Below are 17,187 nucleotides of genomic sequence, written 5' to 3'. Positions count from 1 at the left end.
AACCAGGCACAGGAAGGTGTCCTGCATGAGTGGTGCTCTGTGAGGGGAAGTCAGTTCTTTCTCTGAAAAAGGAAACCAGCCAAGCAGACACTGGAGTGCAGAGCCTCTGCCCTGAGGTTGGGGTTTGGCATCAATCAGCAAACACTGGCCCCTCCCACTTCTGCAGTAGGTGGAGTTTAGTTTCCCTCCCAGTTGATAGTGGGCCTTGCCACATGAATAGCTTTAGCCAAGGGAGATATGTCACCAGCCACCAAGGCACACAAAGGTTTTATTTTATGTTAAAATATTTATGCATTCATTTGACTGAGCTGAGTCTTAATTGCAGCATGCAGGGTCTTTAGTTGAGGCATGTGAACTCCTAATTGCAGCATGTGGGATCGAATTCCTTGACCAGGGATCAAATCTGGGCCCCTTGCATTGGGAGTGCAGAGTCTTAGTCACTGGACCACCAGGGGAGTCCTACAAAGGCTTTAAATACTCTAGTGATGGCCCTTGAGAAAAGTATGTCCCCTTCAGCCTGGGCTGCAGAATGAACACATACAGAATAAACCTGAATCCCACCAACGGCTCAGAGCCAAGACCAGCTAACATGTAGGCTGGCGCAGAGTCACCCACCAAAGTCTGCTCTATACCAGACACACTGCAGTTGGCCTCAGTCTGGTGATCAGGAGGCTGTTTGCTGAAGCTGCAGAAGTTTGTGGGTAGATGATTAAACAGAATTATTGAGTCAATATCTGACTGATGACACTGTTGTCAAGGGTCTTTTGTGCCCAAGGAGCCAAGTGGGTTTGGTAAATCCAAACCCCAATCCATGGTTCTCAAATCCGTGGTATTAAGATAGCCTAAGTTTTAAGCTATCTTTACACTCTTAAAAATCATTGAGGATCCCAATGCACATCTGTTTGTGTTCCATCTCTCAATATTTACTATATTAGAAATTAAAACTGAGAAATTTGAAATACAAAAATGGTACTCAACATTAGCCACCAGAGAAATACCAATCAAAACTACAGTGAGATACCACCTCACACCCACTAGGATGGCTATAATCCAAAAAGACAGATAGTTATCGGCAAAGATGTAGAGAAATCAAAGTCGTCATACATCACTAGTGAGAATGTAAAATGGTGCAGCCACTTTGGAAAACAGCCTAGAAGTGCTTCAAAGGGTTAAACCTAGAGTTAGTATTACCCAACAATTCTGCTTATATACAAATGCATATATATATATATATTTAAGAGAAATAAAAACACATACCCACACAAAAACTTGTACACAAATGTTCATAGCAGCATTATTCAGAATAGCTAAAAAGTGGAAAGGATCTGAATTCCCCTCAGCTGATGAATAGATAAATATAATGTGGTCTGTTCGTACAATGGAATATTTGGCAATAAAAAAGAGCAAGGTGTTGATACAGGCTACAATGTGGATAAACCTTGAAAATATTATGCTGAGTAAAAGAAGTTGGGCACAAAAGTCCACATACTGAATGATTCCATATTATGTTAAACGTTCAGAATAAGCAAATCTATAGAGAAGAAAGATTTGCCACTGCCAGGGGTTAGGGGTGGCGGGAATAGGGAGTAACTGATAACAGGTGTGGGGTTTCTTTGGTGGAGAAAGAAGAAAATTTTCTTAAGTTGATTGTGGTGATAGTTGCATAGTTGTGGACATACCAACAACCATTGGATGGTAATACTTTAAATATGCAATTTTTACGGTGTGCGAATTATATCACTATCACAATAAAGCTATTATGGAAAATAAATACACACACCAAAAAAAAAAAATCTATGCACATATGCCATTAGTGGGCAGAGTAATGACACCATCACACACGTAACCTCTGGAAAACTCCACTAAGCCCTTGTGGAAGAATGAAAGTGAAAGGGGAAACACACAAGGCCCAGGAATTAGAGCCAAATAGGGAAAAGCGCTAATGGGCTATCTTTATTAGAATTTTAATTAATTAATTTGGCTGTACCAGGTCTTAGTTGCATCAGGTGGGATCTTTTGTTGCAGCTCATGGATTCCGTAATTGCAACACATGGGCCTGCCTGCCCTGTAGCATGTGGGATCTTAATTTCCCAGTCAGGGATCGAACTGGTGGCCCCCGCATTGCAAGGCAGGTTCTTAACCACTGGACCACCAGGGAAGCCTCTCTAATGGGTTATCTCTACTCCAGAGCCCCTAGTGGGGTCAACCAAGGTCAATGTTGTAGCTGTATCATAATTCAAATTCTCCACTGCGCAAACCTTGTGCTTCCCTCTTCCTTCCGCACGCGTCTAACACTTCAAAGCTTCAGTGTCAAATTGCAACAGGATTCATCAGCATATGGATGGAACATAAGACCTAGAAGTTGCATTTAACACATAAACAAGTCCTAACGTATTTTAGGCCTATTTTGCAAGATTTAGACTCCTATCTATACTGTGAGCCTGACATCCTGACCTAGAGAGATTAAAAAAAAATAAAAAATAGCTGCCAGAAGCACTATTTACAATAGCCAAGACATAGAACAAACTTAAATGTTCATCAACAGATGAATGGATAAAGGAGATGTGGTACATATATACAATGAGTAATATACTCAGGCATAAAAAAAAGAATGAAATAATGCCATTTGCAGCAAGATGAATGGACCTAGAGCTTATCATACTAAGTAAATTAAATCAAAGATAAATAATACAAATATCATATGGTATCACTTACATGTGGAATTTTTAAAAATGATACAAATGAAATTATTTACAAAACAGATACACTGACAGAAAACAAACTTATGGTTAACAAAAGGGAAAGGGGGAGGGATAAATTAAGAATTGGGGATTAAAAGATACGTACCCTGGTGGCTCAGCTGGTAAAGAATCCACCTGCAATGCAGGAGACCTGGGTTCGATCCCTGGGTTGGGAAGATCCCCTGGAGAAGGGAACGGCTACCCACTCCAGTATTCTGGCCTAGAGAACTCCATGGGGTCACAAAGAGTCAGACACGACTGGGCAACTTTCACTTTCAATATTATATATAAAATAAGTAAACAACAAGGACCGGTATAGCTCAAGGAACTATATTCAATATCTGGTAGTAACCTGTAATGGAAACAAATCTAAATATATATATATTCAACATATCACTTTGCTGTAAACCTGAAACATTATAAGTCAGCTATACTTTGACTTTAAAATTTTTAATTTTAAAAACCATAAAAACTTTAAAAAAGAAAAACAACTGCTATAAGCATTTCCTAGACATCACAAAAGGAAAAAAGTCAAAGATGCCCAATCTCATTCGAATTCGATATTCAGAAACATTCTCATTAAAACTATGACAGCATACTGTTTCATATCCAGCTAGTTGTCAAAAACGTAAAAGACTCTCCATATGAGGTTTTAATCCAGAGTGAAACAAAAATTCATGAGTCCATGTTGATTTAATAGTCAAATATGTAAGTAATGGGGAGAAGGAATGGCTCTTTCTTTCAATAGAATTTCAACTAACAGATGTAGAAGGAGAAAGAGACATGCAAAATCACTATTAGGCAAATGCCCAGTACAACTGTTGCAGACCAGATCCATGCTAAAATTTGTAGGTGCAAGACTGAGGAGAATCAAGACTTGTATAGTCACAAAGTATCTTCCCCAAGATACTTCTTACCTGCTAAGGGAAAAACAGGAACTTTACAGCAGAGATGTGCAGTAGACTGTGCCTTAACCAAGTGACCCAGGTCAATATCACCCACAAGATATAGTGACATGCCTGATATGTTGCACTGAGAAAGATGCTGCAGAAATGTTGCACAGCATCATTTGTATGGTATTCCTGGCCAAAAAAAAAAAAAAAAATTGCATAACTTCATTTCAACCATGGAAAACAGGCAAACCCAAGCTGAGGGACATTTAATAAAAGAACTGATGGGTTCTCCTCAAAAGTGTCAAGGTTGGGACTTCCCTGGTGGTCCAGTGGCTGAGACTCCATGCTCCCAGTGCAGGGGGCCCAGGTTCAATCCCTAATCAGGGACGCAGATTCCCACTTGCTGCAACTAAAGATTCTACAGGCCACAACGAAGATCAAAGATCCCATATGCTGCAAAAGATCCCACATGGCCCACTTGGAGTGGCCAAATAAATGGATAAGGTCATGAAAGACAAGGAAATGAAGAGGAATGGTCACTGACTCTCGGAGGTTAAGGGCATCTGACAACTCAGTGTAGGATCCTGGATTTGTTCCTGGAACATAAAGACATCAGCAGAAAAACTGTTAAAATTCAAGCCAGGCTGGTAGTTAAATTAATAATATGATGCCATGTTAATGTCCTGGGTGTGATCACTCTGAAAGTGAAAGTGTTAGTCGCTCAGTCATGTCCAGCTCTTTGCAACCCCATGGACTATAACCCACCAGGCTCCTCTGCCCATGGGATTTTCCAGGCAAGGATACTGGAGTGCGTTGCTAGTCCCTTCTCCAGGGGATATTCACAACCCAGGGATTGAACCTGTGTCTCCTGCATAGGAAGTGGATTCTTTATCAGCTGAGCCATCAGGGAAGCCCTCTGCTGTAATACTATATTAATACTATAGAGTTTGATCCGGAGAAGGCAATGGCACCCCACTCCAGTAGTCTTGCCTGGAAAATCCCACAGACAGAGGAGCCTGGTAGGCTGCAGTCCATGGGGTCACTAAGAGTAGGACGTGACTGAGCGACTTCACTTTCACTTTGCACTTTCATGCATTGGAGAAGGAAATGGCAACCCACTCCAGTGTTCTTGCCTGGAGAATCCCAGGGATGGGGGAGCCTGGTGGGCTGCTGTCTATGGGGTCGCACAGAGTTGGACACGACTGAAGCGACTTAGCAGCAGCAGAGTTTAATCACTTTAAGCAGGGTGAGAGATACACAGGGAATTCTCTGTACTAGCAGCAAATTTCCTCTAAGTCTAAAATTACCTAGTGTAGCAGCTTCCACCTCACTCCCTCTGGGTCTGATCTCTGGAGAGAAGTGCGGGTGTCGTGAATGAGAAGCGCAGTAAAGAGGTGATTTAAATCACTTATATAGGTCAGTCCTTCCAAGTCTTTGTTTACATTCAGCCGATTTTCCTGTGTTTTTTTTTCACACCAACTAGTCCTAGAACCCTCTCCAATATGCCCACACAATTTTTTGTTAAGATGGATCCCACTGAACAGACCTGTGGGTACAAGCCTACACTTATTATGGGGTGGAGTCCCATTCCTTTTTGACCCCCAAGGAGTCTTCCTTCGCGAGTGCAGAAGTCTTCCTTGACCTTAGGAGTGCTCGTCTTATCTCTTTACTTCAGCAGAGCTCAGCTTCTGTCACTAGCTTTGTCCTTGGATGTCTGTGTGAGAACAAAGATTTCACTCCACTTGACAAACACCAGCTGACTGGAGGCCCATCTACCTCCTACCTCAGGTCCACTTGCCCGGAGGGAAATCCAGATGCGGGTCCTAAGGGAACTATGGTGAGGGCCGTACAGTGAGGAACTGAGGTGTGTGTGTGCTGTGCTCAATCGTGCCCAACTCTTTGCGACCCCATGGACTGTAGCCTGCCAGGATCCTCTGTCCAGGGGATCTTCCCAACCCAGGGACTGAACCTGTGTCTCCTGCATTGCAGGTGGGTACTTTACTATTGAGCCACCTGGGAGGAGCTGACAGTTCTGGCCAAGAGGCTGAGCGGATTTCCCCAGCCCCATTTAAGTCTTCTGATGAATGAGGCCTTCACAGTGAGGATGAGCCAGGGCTTCAAGCAAGGATCATCCAGATAAGCCGTCCTCTAATACCTGACTCACAGAAAGTGTGTGAGATGACCAACGTTTATTGTTTTGAGCAGCTTTAGAGAAAACAATTGCTGTTGTGAATGGTGGCCACCAGGTGGCACACGGATACCAAGGATGAAAAGGCAAAAAAAAAAAACAAACGGCTGCCAACATGATAAAGAGGTCAGGGCTCTTGAGTTCATTTATAAATGTATCACAAGCCTAATAAAGATGTCGTCAGGTTTTTCTTTTCTACAGCTAGGCAACTTGATTATAAGGTTCATTTGGAAGTACAGCAGGCAAATGTGGGGAGGGGGAATGAAAAAGGAGGAGAAGAGGGGAGAAAACAGATATTAAAAACAATATAAAACAATGTGTTGCGGATGCATCCGTTACATACACAGATCAACCCAGAAATAGAAACAATTGCTTATGGAAACTTATAGAATCATGTAATACTTTTTAATTCAGGAAGAAACTTTAGGGAAGTTTTTAATTTAGTGCTATTGGATCAACTAGATGAACAAGCAAACAAAAAAGCTTGAGTCCATTCCTCACACAGGATACCAGCTTAAATTCAAACTATATCAATGACCTAAGTGGAAAAATACAATCTCATAAATAATAAAACACTAGTGAGTCTCTTAATGACCTGAAAGTGTGAGAGTGGGGTGTATTTGCCAAACGGTTCATCAAAATTCAGAGGTGATGAAAGAGCATTTTGTTAAATGACCAAGCAAAAATGAAAACCTTTCGCAGGTTCAAAACATAAACCCACCATGGGCAAACTAAAAACTACAGACGACAAAATGGAAAAAGAAATATTTACAACTAGAATCACAAAGGGTCTCTAAAGTATAAAGAGCATCTAAAAATCGAGGCAAAAAAGACCCAGAAACCTATTGAAAGAGGGTAAGATATACGAAGAGGAAGTTCACATAAAAAGAAATGCAAATATCCCCTGCATACACAAAAATATGCTCAACCCTCCATGTAATCTTTAAAAGTCACAAATTCAAACCACGCTGCAATCCTTTTTCTCACTTACCAAATTAGCAAAACTCCAGGTGGTTTGACAACGCTCTGTTGGCATTGCTGTGAGGACCCAGGGGTCCTTACACCTTGCTAGTGGAATGGAAAAACAAGTCAAACCTCCATGGGGGAGAATCTGGCAATATCTAGCAAATTTACCCTTTGACACTTGCAATCCCACATCTAAGATTCTAACGTAAAGACTCACAGAAAAATGTCATACAAATGTGCCTCTTTGGTACTGCAAAAAACTGGGGTCTTCCTTGATCCAGTGGCGAGACTCCTCGCTCCCAATGTAGGTGGCCCAGAGATCAATCCTGGTGGGAACTAAGATCCCACATGATGCAACTAAGAGTTCGCTTGCTGCTACTAAAGATTCCACATGATGCGGCTAAGACATGGCACAGCCACATACTTAATTTTTTTTTAAACTAGAAAACACTGAACTGGCCATGAATGGAGTACAGGTTAAATCAACTATGCTTCATCCACAAAAACAGAATACTATTCAGCTGTAAAAGGAAATAAGATCTATTAGGAGTACAGATACATAAGTGTGTGTGTATGTGTGTGTGCAGTGATCTTTAAGATACAGTGAAAAAAGCAAGGTGCAATTAGAGTGCCCAGATTGCTAGCTTTTGTGCAGGAAGGAGGCACAGGGTCTCCTGTTTTCTGGCACGTGGCCTAGGGGGTGATGAGAGCTGGTGGAGAGTGGCTGGAGTGTGAGAGCCGGATAGAGCAGGCAAGGGGGCTGTGGGCTCCAGATTGGTTGGTTTGCATTTGAAAAGCATGCTCCAAAGAAAATCACTGACTATCTCTAGGAACTGGCTAGTCCTGGCAGGGGTAGGCCTTCCAGGGTCAGCAAGGTCCCAGATGTCAAAGCATCAGGATACAGGGGGAAAAAACACCCAAATACTGGTTAATACACTTCCATGGCCGGTCCATTATATTTGACCCACTGTGAACCTTCCTCAGCCCTCACTTTCTTTCCTTGTTTTAAAATTTAATTATTTTGCTGCTCTGGGTTTTAGTTGCAGCATGCGGGATCTAATTCCCTGACCAGGGGTGGATCCCAAGATCCCTGCATTGGGAGCGCAGAGTCTTAGCCGATGGACCACCAGGGAAATGCCCCTTCGACTTTCTATAACTTCCCACCAGTGTGTGTCCTGGTCTGTAATTCTATGACACCTGGCTAGCGGATCTTTTCTCCTGGCTGCCTATCTCTCTGGAGAGGCTTAGCCAGGTCTATGGAGTCAGCGCCACCTTAGATCATTCCCACCTCTCCTGTTCAGACATCTCTCCTGAGCTCAAGGCCCTAAAACCAACTGCTAGTGGGACACCTGCACCGGAGCATCTCACCCGGAACCTGATCAAATCCCAAAGCAAATCAACCATCTCCGCCACCATCACCCCATCCCTCTTCCTGCAGTGCCTGTGTTTTGTGAACTGGCACCACAGTCCATCTGCAACCCAGGCCAGGAAAGTGGGAACAGTCCTAGATACCTCTCTCCACTCAAATAGTAATCCAGAACTTTTAAATATTTTCTGTGTGTTGCCTCTTCTCCACCCCACTCCTACCACTCGAGTTTGGACAGTCTTCATCTATAATTTTTTTAATTATTTATTTATTTTTGGCTGCGCCGGAGCTTTGTTGCTGCATGCAGGCTTTCTCTAGTTGCGGTGTGCAGGCTTCTCATTGCAGTGGCTTCTCCTGTTGCAGACCACGGGCTCTGGAGCTTACAGGCTTCCGTAGTTGCAGCACGTGATCTCAATAGTTGTGGCTCGTGGGTTCTAGAGTGTGGGCTTAGTAGTTGTGTGCCTCAGCATATGGGATCTTCCCGGACCAGGGATCAAAGCCGTGTCACCTGCATTGGCAGGCAGATTCTTAACCACTGGACAATCAGCGAAGTCCTATAACTTGTATTATTGCAGTGGGGTCTGGATTAGTGTACCTGTGATATTATGATTTACATTAAGAAAGATATATTTGGTGTTTGTTCCCTCTCCTGACACAGAGTCCCTAAAACCCTTGGATTTCCTGCTAAGAGCGATAAAAGGGAAATAATGTCTTTTATTCTTCATAACAAGTCAGGGTCCAGTAAGGATAGTGAAACCACACCAGTTACTTTAACAGGGAGAATTGAACATATAGACTATAATATAAGGAATTGCCAACTTGGCACAGAGTTGTTATCTAGATAACTGCAAGGGTAAAAAGATCCCTAAGGCAGTGGTTCTTAAACCTTAGCCAAACTGCCTGGAGGACTTGTTAAAAGGCAGACTGCAGAGGACAACCACCAGCATCTGATGTATCTGGTATGGGGCCAGAATGATGTGTTTCTAACAAGTTCCCAGCAGATACTGATGCTGCTGCCCTGGGGACCACACTCTGAGGACCCCAACTCTAAGACAGCATAGAAGTAGCGACTGCAGGAAGCGGGGACCACACTAGAGCTGAGGGAACAGAGATTCGAAGAAAGGGCACCAGCCAACTGCACTGATGTTTCTGATGAAACTAGTGTTTCAAGTGTTGTTGTTGATGCTGTTATTGTTTAGTCGCTCAGTCGTGTCCACTCTTTGCAACTCTATGGACTGTAACCCACCAGGCTCCTCTGTCCATGGCACTGGCCAGGCAAGAATACCTGAGCGGGTTGCCATTTCCTTCTCCAGGGGATCTGCCCGGCCCAGGGAACAAATCTGGGTCTCCTGCATTGGCAGGAGGATTCTTTACCACTGAGGCACCAGGGAAGCCCTTTGCAAGTGTTAGAAAACTACAGATCGGATTCACACAATGCTGCTGCTGCCCCCACCGCCACCAGAGTGAAGAAGTGTTGCTGAGGTAACACTTACAAGAACAGCAGGCAAGTCCCTTCTGCATAAGGTGACCAACCACCCTGGAAAGAGGTTCCTAGGAAGCATAACTTTCATTGCTAAAACTGGGGACACCCAGAGCAAACCAGGACGACTTAATCACCTTACTTCTGTAATCTCCTAGCAAACCCCATTGCCAGGGTCTAACATAGAACCATCTGACAAACAGAAATTGTGGTTTTCCTAGACTTCCCTTGTGGTCCAGTGGTTAGGAATCTGCCTGCCAATGCAGGTGACACTGGTTTGATCCCTGGTCCGGGAAGATTCCACATGCTGTGGGGCAACTAAGCCCATGTCCCACAGCTGCCAAGCCTGCACTCTAGGGCTTTCCAGTTGCGACAAGAGAGTAGCCCCGCTCGCTGCAACTAGGGAAAGCCCGCTTGAAGCACGAAGACCAAGGGTGGCCAAAAATAAAATAAATTCTGAATACATGAAATGCGGTTTCCCAGCTCAGAATCGCAAAGCAGAGCATAGGAGGGTGGGCTGGGAGTTCAGAGACAATAACCTCATAATTGATATTGACTCTTCATGATCTTCCCGGTCTTTTACAATCTATCCTCAGGGTTGCTATCAAGAGAAACTTTATAAATAGGTATGACTGATCATTTCAGACTCTCGCCAATATGTTTTCAATAGCTTCCTGTGATATTGTGATATTAAGAAAGATATATATTTGGTCTTTGTCCCCTTTCCTGACACAGAGTCTCTGAAACCCTTGGAATTTCTAAGTGATAACAGCACTAACAGTGAGAGGAGGGGGCTTCCCTGGTGGTCCAGTGGTTGAGAATCCACTTTCAATGCAGGAGATATACATCAATCCCTAGTGCAGAAAGATCTCACATGCCACATGGCAACTAAGCCCATGTGCCACAATTACTGAGCCAGCACACCACGACTACTGAAGCCCGTGTGCCTACAGCCTATGCTTTGCCCCAAGATAAGCCACACACTAAGAAGCCCTCGCACCACAGAGAGTATCCCATGCTCGTCACAACTAGAGAAAGCCCGCATGCAGCAATGAAGATCCAGCACAGCCGAACATAAATAAATAAATCTTTTTTTTAAGTGAGTGTCTTTTATTCTTCATAACAAGCCCCTTTCAACCACACCTGAGTTCATGGTGATGAAGTGGCTGTGGGAAAGCTGAGGAGGAGGGCTGGTTGCTAGGAAACCAATCCTGTGATTAGAGGGTTGGAACTCAGCCTTCCACCCCCCGTCACCTCCAGGGAAGGAAGAGAGGCTGGACACTGATCACCAAAGGCCAATGATTTAACCAACGATGGCTGTGTAACGAAGCCTCCATGAAAAACTCTAAGAGGTTCTGAGAGCTTTCAGCAGGTGCTGGGGGGAGGCGGGTTGTGTGCGGCACAGCTGCAGAGGGCATGTCTGCTCTGCATCCTTCTTCCATATCTTGCCCTGTCCATCTCCTCCATTCAACCACTCCGGAGTGGGACCTTTTTACAATAAACCAGCAATCTAGTAAGTATCTGTTTTCCTGAATTCTGTGAGCTATTTTAGCAAATCATTGAACCTGAGGAGGGGGTGTCGTAGGAACCCCCAATTTGTAGCCAACTTGTACAGAGGTTGCAAGTAACCTGAAGACCCACTAGTTGCAATAGGTATCTGAGAGTTGGGGATTAGGCTTGTGGGACTGAGTCCTTAAACCGTGGGATCTCAGGACAACTCCAGGTAGATGATGTCAGAATTGACTGAATTCTAAGACATCCAGTTGGTGTCCCCAGAGAAGTGGCTGCTGCTGCTGCTAAGTTGCTTCAGTCGTGTCTGACTCTGTGTGACCCCATAGATGGCAGCCCACAAGGCTCCTCTGTCCCTGGGATCCTCCAGGCAAGAATACTGGAGTGGGTTGCCATTTCCTTCTCCAATGCATGCATGCATGCTAAGTCGCTTCAGTTGTGTCCGACTCTGTGCAACCCTATGGACAGTAGCCCACCAGGCTCCTCTGTCCACGGGATTCTCCAGGCAAGAATACTGGAGTGGGTTGCCATTTCCTTCTCCACCAGAGAAGTGGAGAACTTCTTTAAAATACATTTATTTGGCTTCGTCAGGTCTTAGTTGTGGTGTGCAGGCTCAGTAGCCCCACGGAATATGGGATCTTAGTTCCCTGACTAGGGATCAAACCTGAGTCCCTTGCATTGGAAGGGACTGAACCACTGGAAGTCCCCGATTGGAGAATTTCTTGGTGTGGGAAAAACCTCCATGCGTTTGGTGGTTTGACCAGTATGGAGAACTGAGTGATGAGTAGATGAAGAAAAAGAGTCTGTTCCTTTTCACTGCCTACCAGCCAATAGGGGTAAAATTCCTACTTTTTATTATAGCATAAAGGGCTCTTCAAAGTTAACTTCAGTTACAGCCCAAGTCTCATCTCTTTCCTGAACTTTATGTTCCAGAAATATAGAAATCTTTGAGTTTCCTAAAGCAAATCACGTTCTCAAGTTGCTATGCTTTGAACATACTATTGCCTTTTCTGTTGAAAAGCTCTGTAGCTCAGATGGTAAAGAATCTGCCTGCAAGACAGGTGACCCGGGTTCGATCGCCTGGAGAAGGGAACGGCTACCCACTCCAGTATTCTTGCCTAGAGAATTCCACGGACAGAGGAGACTGGCGGGCTACAGTCCAAGGGGTCGCAGAGAGTCGGATTCGACTGAGTGACTAACACTTTCATCTGTTGAAAAGCACATAAATCTCTTTTTTAGAGAAAAACAGAATATCAGAATACATGCGTCCCCTTTAAGAATGGAAGTTAGTTTTTGATCCATAATGTGTTAACTGGATTTGAAGGCCAAAAACAATGTCGAGGCAAATGCGTTCTTGAATTCCACAGTATTTACTGCTCTCCAGCTTTTAACACCCAGGGAGAAAAAAGATAAGAACACTCCCAGTGCTAATGAAACTTGTTAGTTTTTCTTTCCTGTTAAAGATATTTATACTTGAATTCTTTGTAAGGTTTGATATATTTTTAGATGAAATCCATAAATGAAAAGCAATGGTTGGTTTAAAAGTTAGAGATGGTTTATACAGTCATATCAGACACTAAAAAAAAATTTGGTAATAATTTACTAAGCTTGTTCTTAAATTTGAAAGTTATTAAGATCCTTATGTGGTTATGTGGTTGAGAGAGATTTTGGTTTTTTTCCCCCTCACTTTCTACTGCAATTATTTTTTTTTATATCAAGTGATTTATGACCAGTCTTACTTGGTTTTTCTCCAGCATAAATTCCCCTGTGAAGAAAGACTTCCAAAGCAAACTCTGGGCTTTTTATAGGACCCCGTTGGATTCAATAACTTCCTCCAGGAAGTTAGTCAGAAAGTCGTGTCTGACTCTGTGACCTCATGGACTGTAGCCTGCCAGGCTCCTCTGTCCATGGAATTCTCCAGGCACTGTGGATGGTGACTACAGCCATGAAATTAAAAGATGTTTGATCCTTGGAAGGAAAGCTATAACAAACCTAGACAGCATATTAAAAAGCAGAGACACCACTTTACCAACAAAAGTCTGTATAGTCAAAGCTATGGTTTTTCCAGTAGTCATGTACAGATGAGAAAGTTGGACCATAAAGAAGGCTGAGCACTGAAGAATTGATGCTTTCAAATTGTGGTGCTGGAGAAGATTCTAGAGAGTCCCTTGGACAGCAAGGAGATCAAACCAGTCGATCCTAAAGGAAATCAACTCTGAATATTCATTGGAAGGACTGATGCTGAAGCTGAAGCTCCAATATTTTGGCCACCTGATGCAAAGAGCCGACCCACTGGAAAAGACCTGGAAGCTGGGAAAGACGGAAGGCAGGAGAAGGGGAACAGCAGAGGATGGGACAATTAGATGGCATCAGTGATTCAATGGACATGAGTTTGAGCAAACTCTGGGAGATAGTGGAGGAGAGAGGAACCTGGAGTGCTGCAGTCCATGGGGTCAACAGTCGGACACAACCTAGCAAGTGAACATCAACGAGGTAGTTGGATTATAACTCTTTGCATGACCATCTTTCCACTATTTGGATCCTCCTTTTAGGCAGTAATGGTGGGTGTGGGTCTTCAGACTCCACATTTTGGGCACAGTATCTTTCCTAGTGTGGACAACCATCAAACGACCACTGAGTGAATGTGACAGCACTTTTGATAAAAAAACCAAATTCCAATACAGCCCCAATGATTATTATTTAATCTTGGGCAAGTTTTTTTCTTTTTTTTTTTTAATTTTAGGCCACACCATTTACCTGGATGCAGGATCTTCGCTTCCTAACCAGGGATCTAACCTGTGCCTCCTGCAGTGGAAAGGCGGAGTCTGAACCACTGGGCCATCAGGGAAATCCCTAACCTTGGGCTAACCTTACGGTTGCCTGGCTCTTTGCTGACTCACAGAGTTCAGTGGGCAGGACTGAGCGCTCTGGAATCAGATTGCTCGGTTTGGCAGTTGCCCAGTTCTTCAGACTTGGGCAAATGACTGAACTGCCCAGGGCCTGCCGGCCTTATGTACAGAATATGGATGGTGATGATGGTTCCTACCTTTTCTGTCCCAGTGAGGATTAAATGAGGTGATGCGTGTTTGCTTCAGAGAACAGTGCTTGAGACTTTAGACAGAGTGTAAATGTTTGCTGTTAGAGTTATGGAAATATGGTCTATGGCACTCACTTCATGGTGTTTTCTTTAATAATTTTAATTTATTGATTGATTGGCTGTGCTGGGTCTTCATTGCTGCTTGGGTTTTTCTCTAGATGGGGAGAACAGGAGCTACTCTCTTGTTTCGGAGCATGGGCTCCAAGGGGCTTCCCAGACATGCTAGTGGTAAAGAACCCACCTGCCAAAGCAGGAGACGAAAGAGACGTGGGTTCGATCGGTGGGCCAGGAAGATCCCCTGGAGGAGAGCTTAATAACCCACTCCAGAGTTGTTATTCTCGCCTGGAGAATCCCATGGACAGAGAAGCCTGGTGGGCTACAGACACAACTGAAGTGACTTAGCATGCATGCACGGGCTCCAGGGCACACGGGCTTCAGCAGTTGTATCTCTTGGGCTCTAGAGCACAGGCTCAATAGTTGCTCTGAGGCATGTGGGACCTTCCTGGATGAGGGATCAAACCCATGTCCCCCTGGCAGGCAGATTCTTTATCACTGAGCCACCAGGAAAGCCCCATAGTGTTTTGTTTTAAGAATTAAAAGGAGTGATGTGTTCAGTGATTGACAGTAATCTGCATAGAGGGAGCACTCCCGCTTGTCTCTTTCACTTGTTCTGAGGCAGTTTTGTCTCCTTTCAATGCACCCAGATGAGCAGCTAGCTCTGCTACTTCTTGTTTATCACCCAGAAAAAAAAAAAAAAAGTTCTTCTCCAAAAGAAGGACTGCTGGCTTATGCCAGGAAAGCTAACAGAGTGGAGTTCAAGGGTAGCATTGAGGACTGGTGAGAACCAAGGTAGGTGCCAGCTTGCCAGGGCTACCATAACAGAGTACCACAGACCAGATGGCTTAAACAACTGAAACTGATTTTCTCACAGTTCTGTAAGTCCAGCATGAAGGTGCCAGAAGGGCTGGTTTCTCTCGAGGCCTCTCTCCTTGGCTTGCAGATGGCCGCCTTCTCCCTGTGTTCTCATGTGCCCTTTTCTCTGGGTGTGCATGCCCTTGGTGTCGTTTCCTCTTCTAACAAGGACACCAATCCTATGGGGTTAGCTCCAGCCTTTTAACTTCATTTAAGCTCAGTTATCTCTAAACTCAGTCACACTTGGGCATCAGGGCTTCAGTGTACGGATTTGAAGCGGGGAGGGCATGTTTCAATCCAGAACAATGTGCTAAGGCTGGAGGTGAGCAGGGAGCAGAACCAGATCACAAAGGGCCTTGGGAGGCCTGTTTGGGAGTTTCTTCTTGACCCACCCACCTATGAAGGTCCCCGGGGAAGTGGCTCCATGCAGAGTCCCCTTTCTGTCCTTTACCTTTCAGGAAGGACTAAGCACAGCTCAACGGTGCATTTTTCAAGGTTGTCTGGAATCCTAATTCCTTGGTAGCATAGTGGTTAGGATCCCAGGCTTTCACTGCCATGGCCCAGGTTCAATCTCCCTGGTTGGGGAAACAGAGATCCCGAAAGTTGCGTAGCACAGCTGGCCAAAAGAAAAAAAAAGTTGCCCGGGTAAGAGCAGACCCAGTGGGAATCACTAAAGAGAAGCTGACTGGAGAGCAAGCGCACTTGGGAGGGAGTATGCAAATTAGATGCAAATGACAGCACACACACATACCCCAGTTAGGCTTTCTTCTTTGGGTCAGTGGTCCAAGGCTTTTGAAAAAGAGTCTAAACCTGAACAGAGCAGTCCATAAATTCCTATGTCCACCAAATCTGAATGCCCATTGACCAGGGATTGTTCTAGGCCCTGGGGCTGTTGCAGAGCTTAGGATCTAGACCTGCACTGTCCAATAAAATATTCTCAGTATGAAGCACTTAAAACATGGCTAGTCTGAATTGAGACACGCTGAAGTACAAAGTGGGGCTTTCCAGGGGGCTCAGAGCTAAAGAATCCACCTGTCAATGCGGGAGATGCAAAAGACATGGGTTTACTGTAGAGTAGAAACTACCACAACATTATAAAGAAACTATGCTCCAAAAATTAAAAAAAGAATCACACACACACACACATACACACACAAAAGGGATGCATGTGTGACACTTTGTGTGACACTTTGATATTATCCCAGTGAGAGTGATTTTAGGCTTCCAACCTCCAGAACTGTAAAACAGTAAATTTGTGTTGTTAGAGGCCACTAAGTTTGCGATTGCAGGGAAAGAGAAAATTAGCCAAGATGGCGTAGAAAGGCTCTTGCCCCTCGGCCTCTTGCTCTTGCCCCACATTTTGTAAATAATGATCATGTCACAGATGAGATTATTTAAAGCACTGCACATGTGTATCACGAGGCACTCACTTGACCAAGGGCTACTTTCGGTCTGTGGGGCTATATAAGCCCCACCTGGAACGCCCTTGCAGGTATGTGCCTTTAAGTTATGGCTGCTGTTACGGCTGCTGCATCAGCTAGGAGAGAAGGTTATGTTATGGCTGTTGCCCGGAAAGAATAAACATGTCTGCAGTTTCTACGGCTCCTCGAGTTTTCTTCCAGCTTCCTCTCTCATGCCTGGTCTACCCTGGGTTCAGCAAACCCTGTGAGAAGTGAGACAGTGCTAATTTGTTACAGGAGCTGTAGGAAACTCCCATGCCTGCTGGATATTTCTTTCCTTCTTCCTTCTTTCCTTTCTTTTTTTCTGGGTATTTCTTTGAGTCACATTCCTCACTAGCTGAGAGAGCCACTTCCTTCTACAGTGTAGTAGGGCAAGTTCTGGCTGGGTCTTCAGTAGCCCCAGAGGGTCTATTCAAACAGGCCCCTTTTCCTCTGTACTAAAGTTGATAAGCAAGGAGATTGGGGAAACTGTGTGGGGTTCTGGTAAAGAGGACTGGTGTGGGTATGTGTGTGTGTGTGTGTTTCCATGGACTGTAGCCCACCAGGCTCCTCTGTCCCTGGAATTTTCCAGGCAG

This window comes from Bos mutus, chromosome 18, assembly GCF_027580195.1.
Source record: "Bos mutus isolate GX-2022 chromosome 18, NWIPB_WYAK_1.1, whole genome shotgun sequence".
In the NCBI taxonomy this organism is placed as follows: Eukaryota; Metazoa; Chordata; class Mammalia; order Artiodactyla; family Bovidae; genus Bos; species Bos mutus.
Note: the sequence above shows the minus strand (reverse complement) of the source record.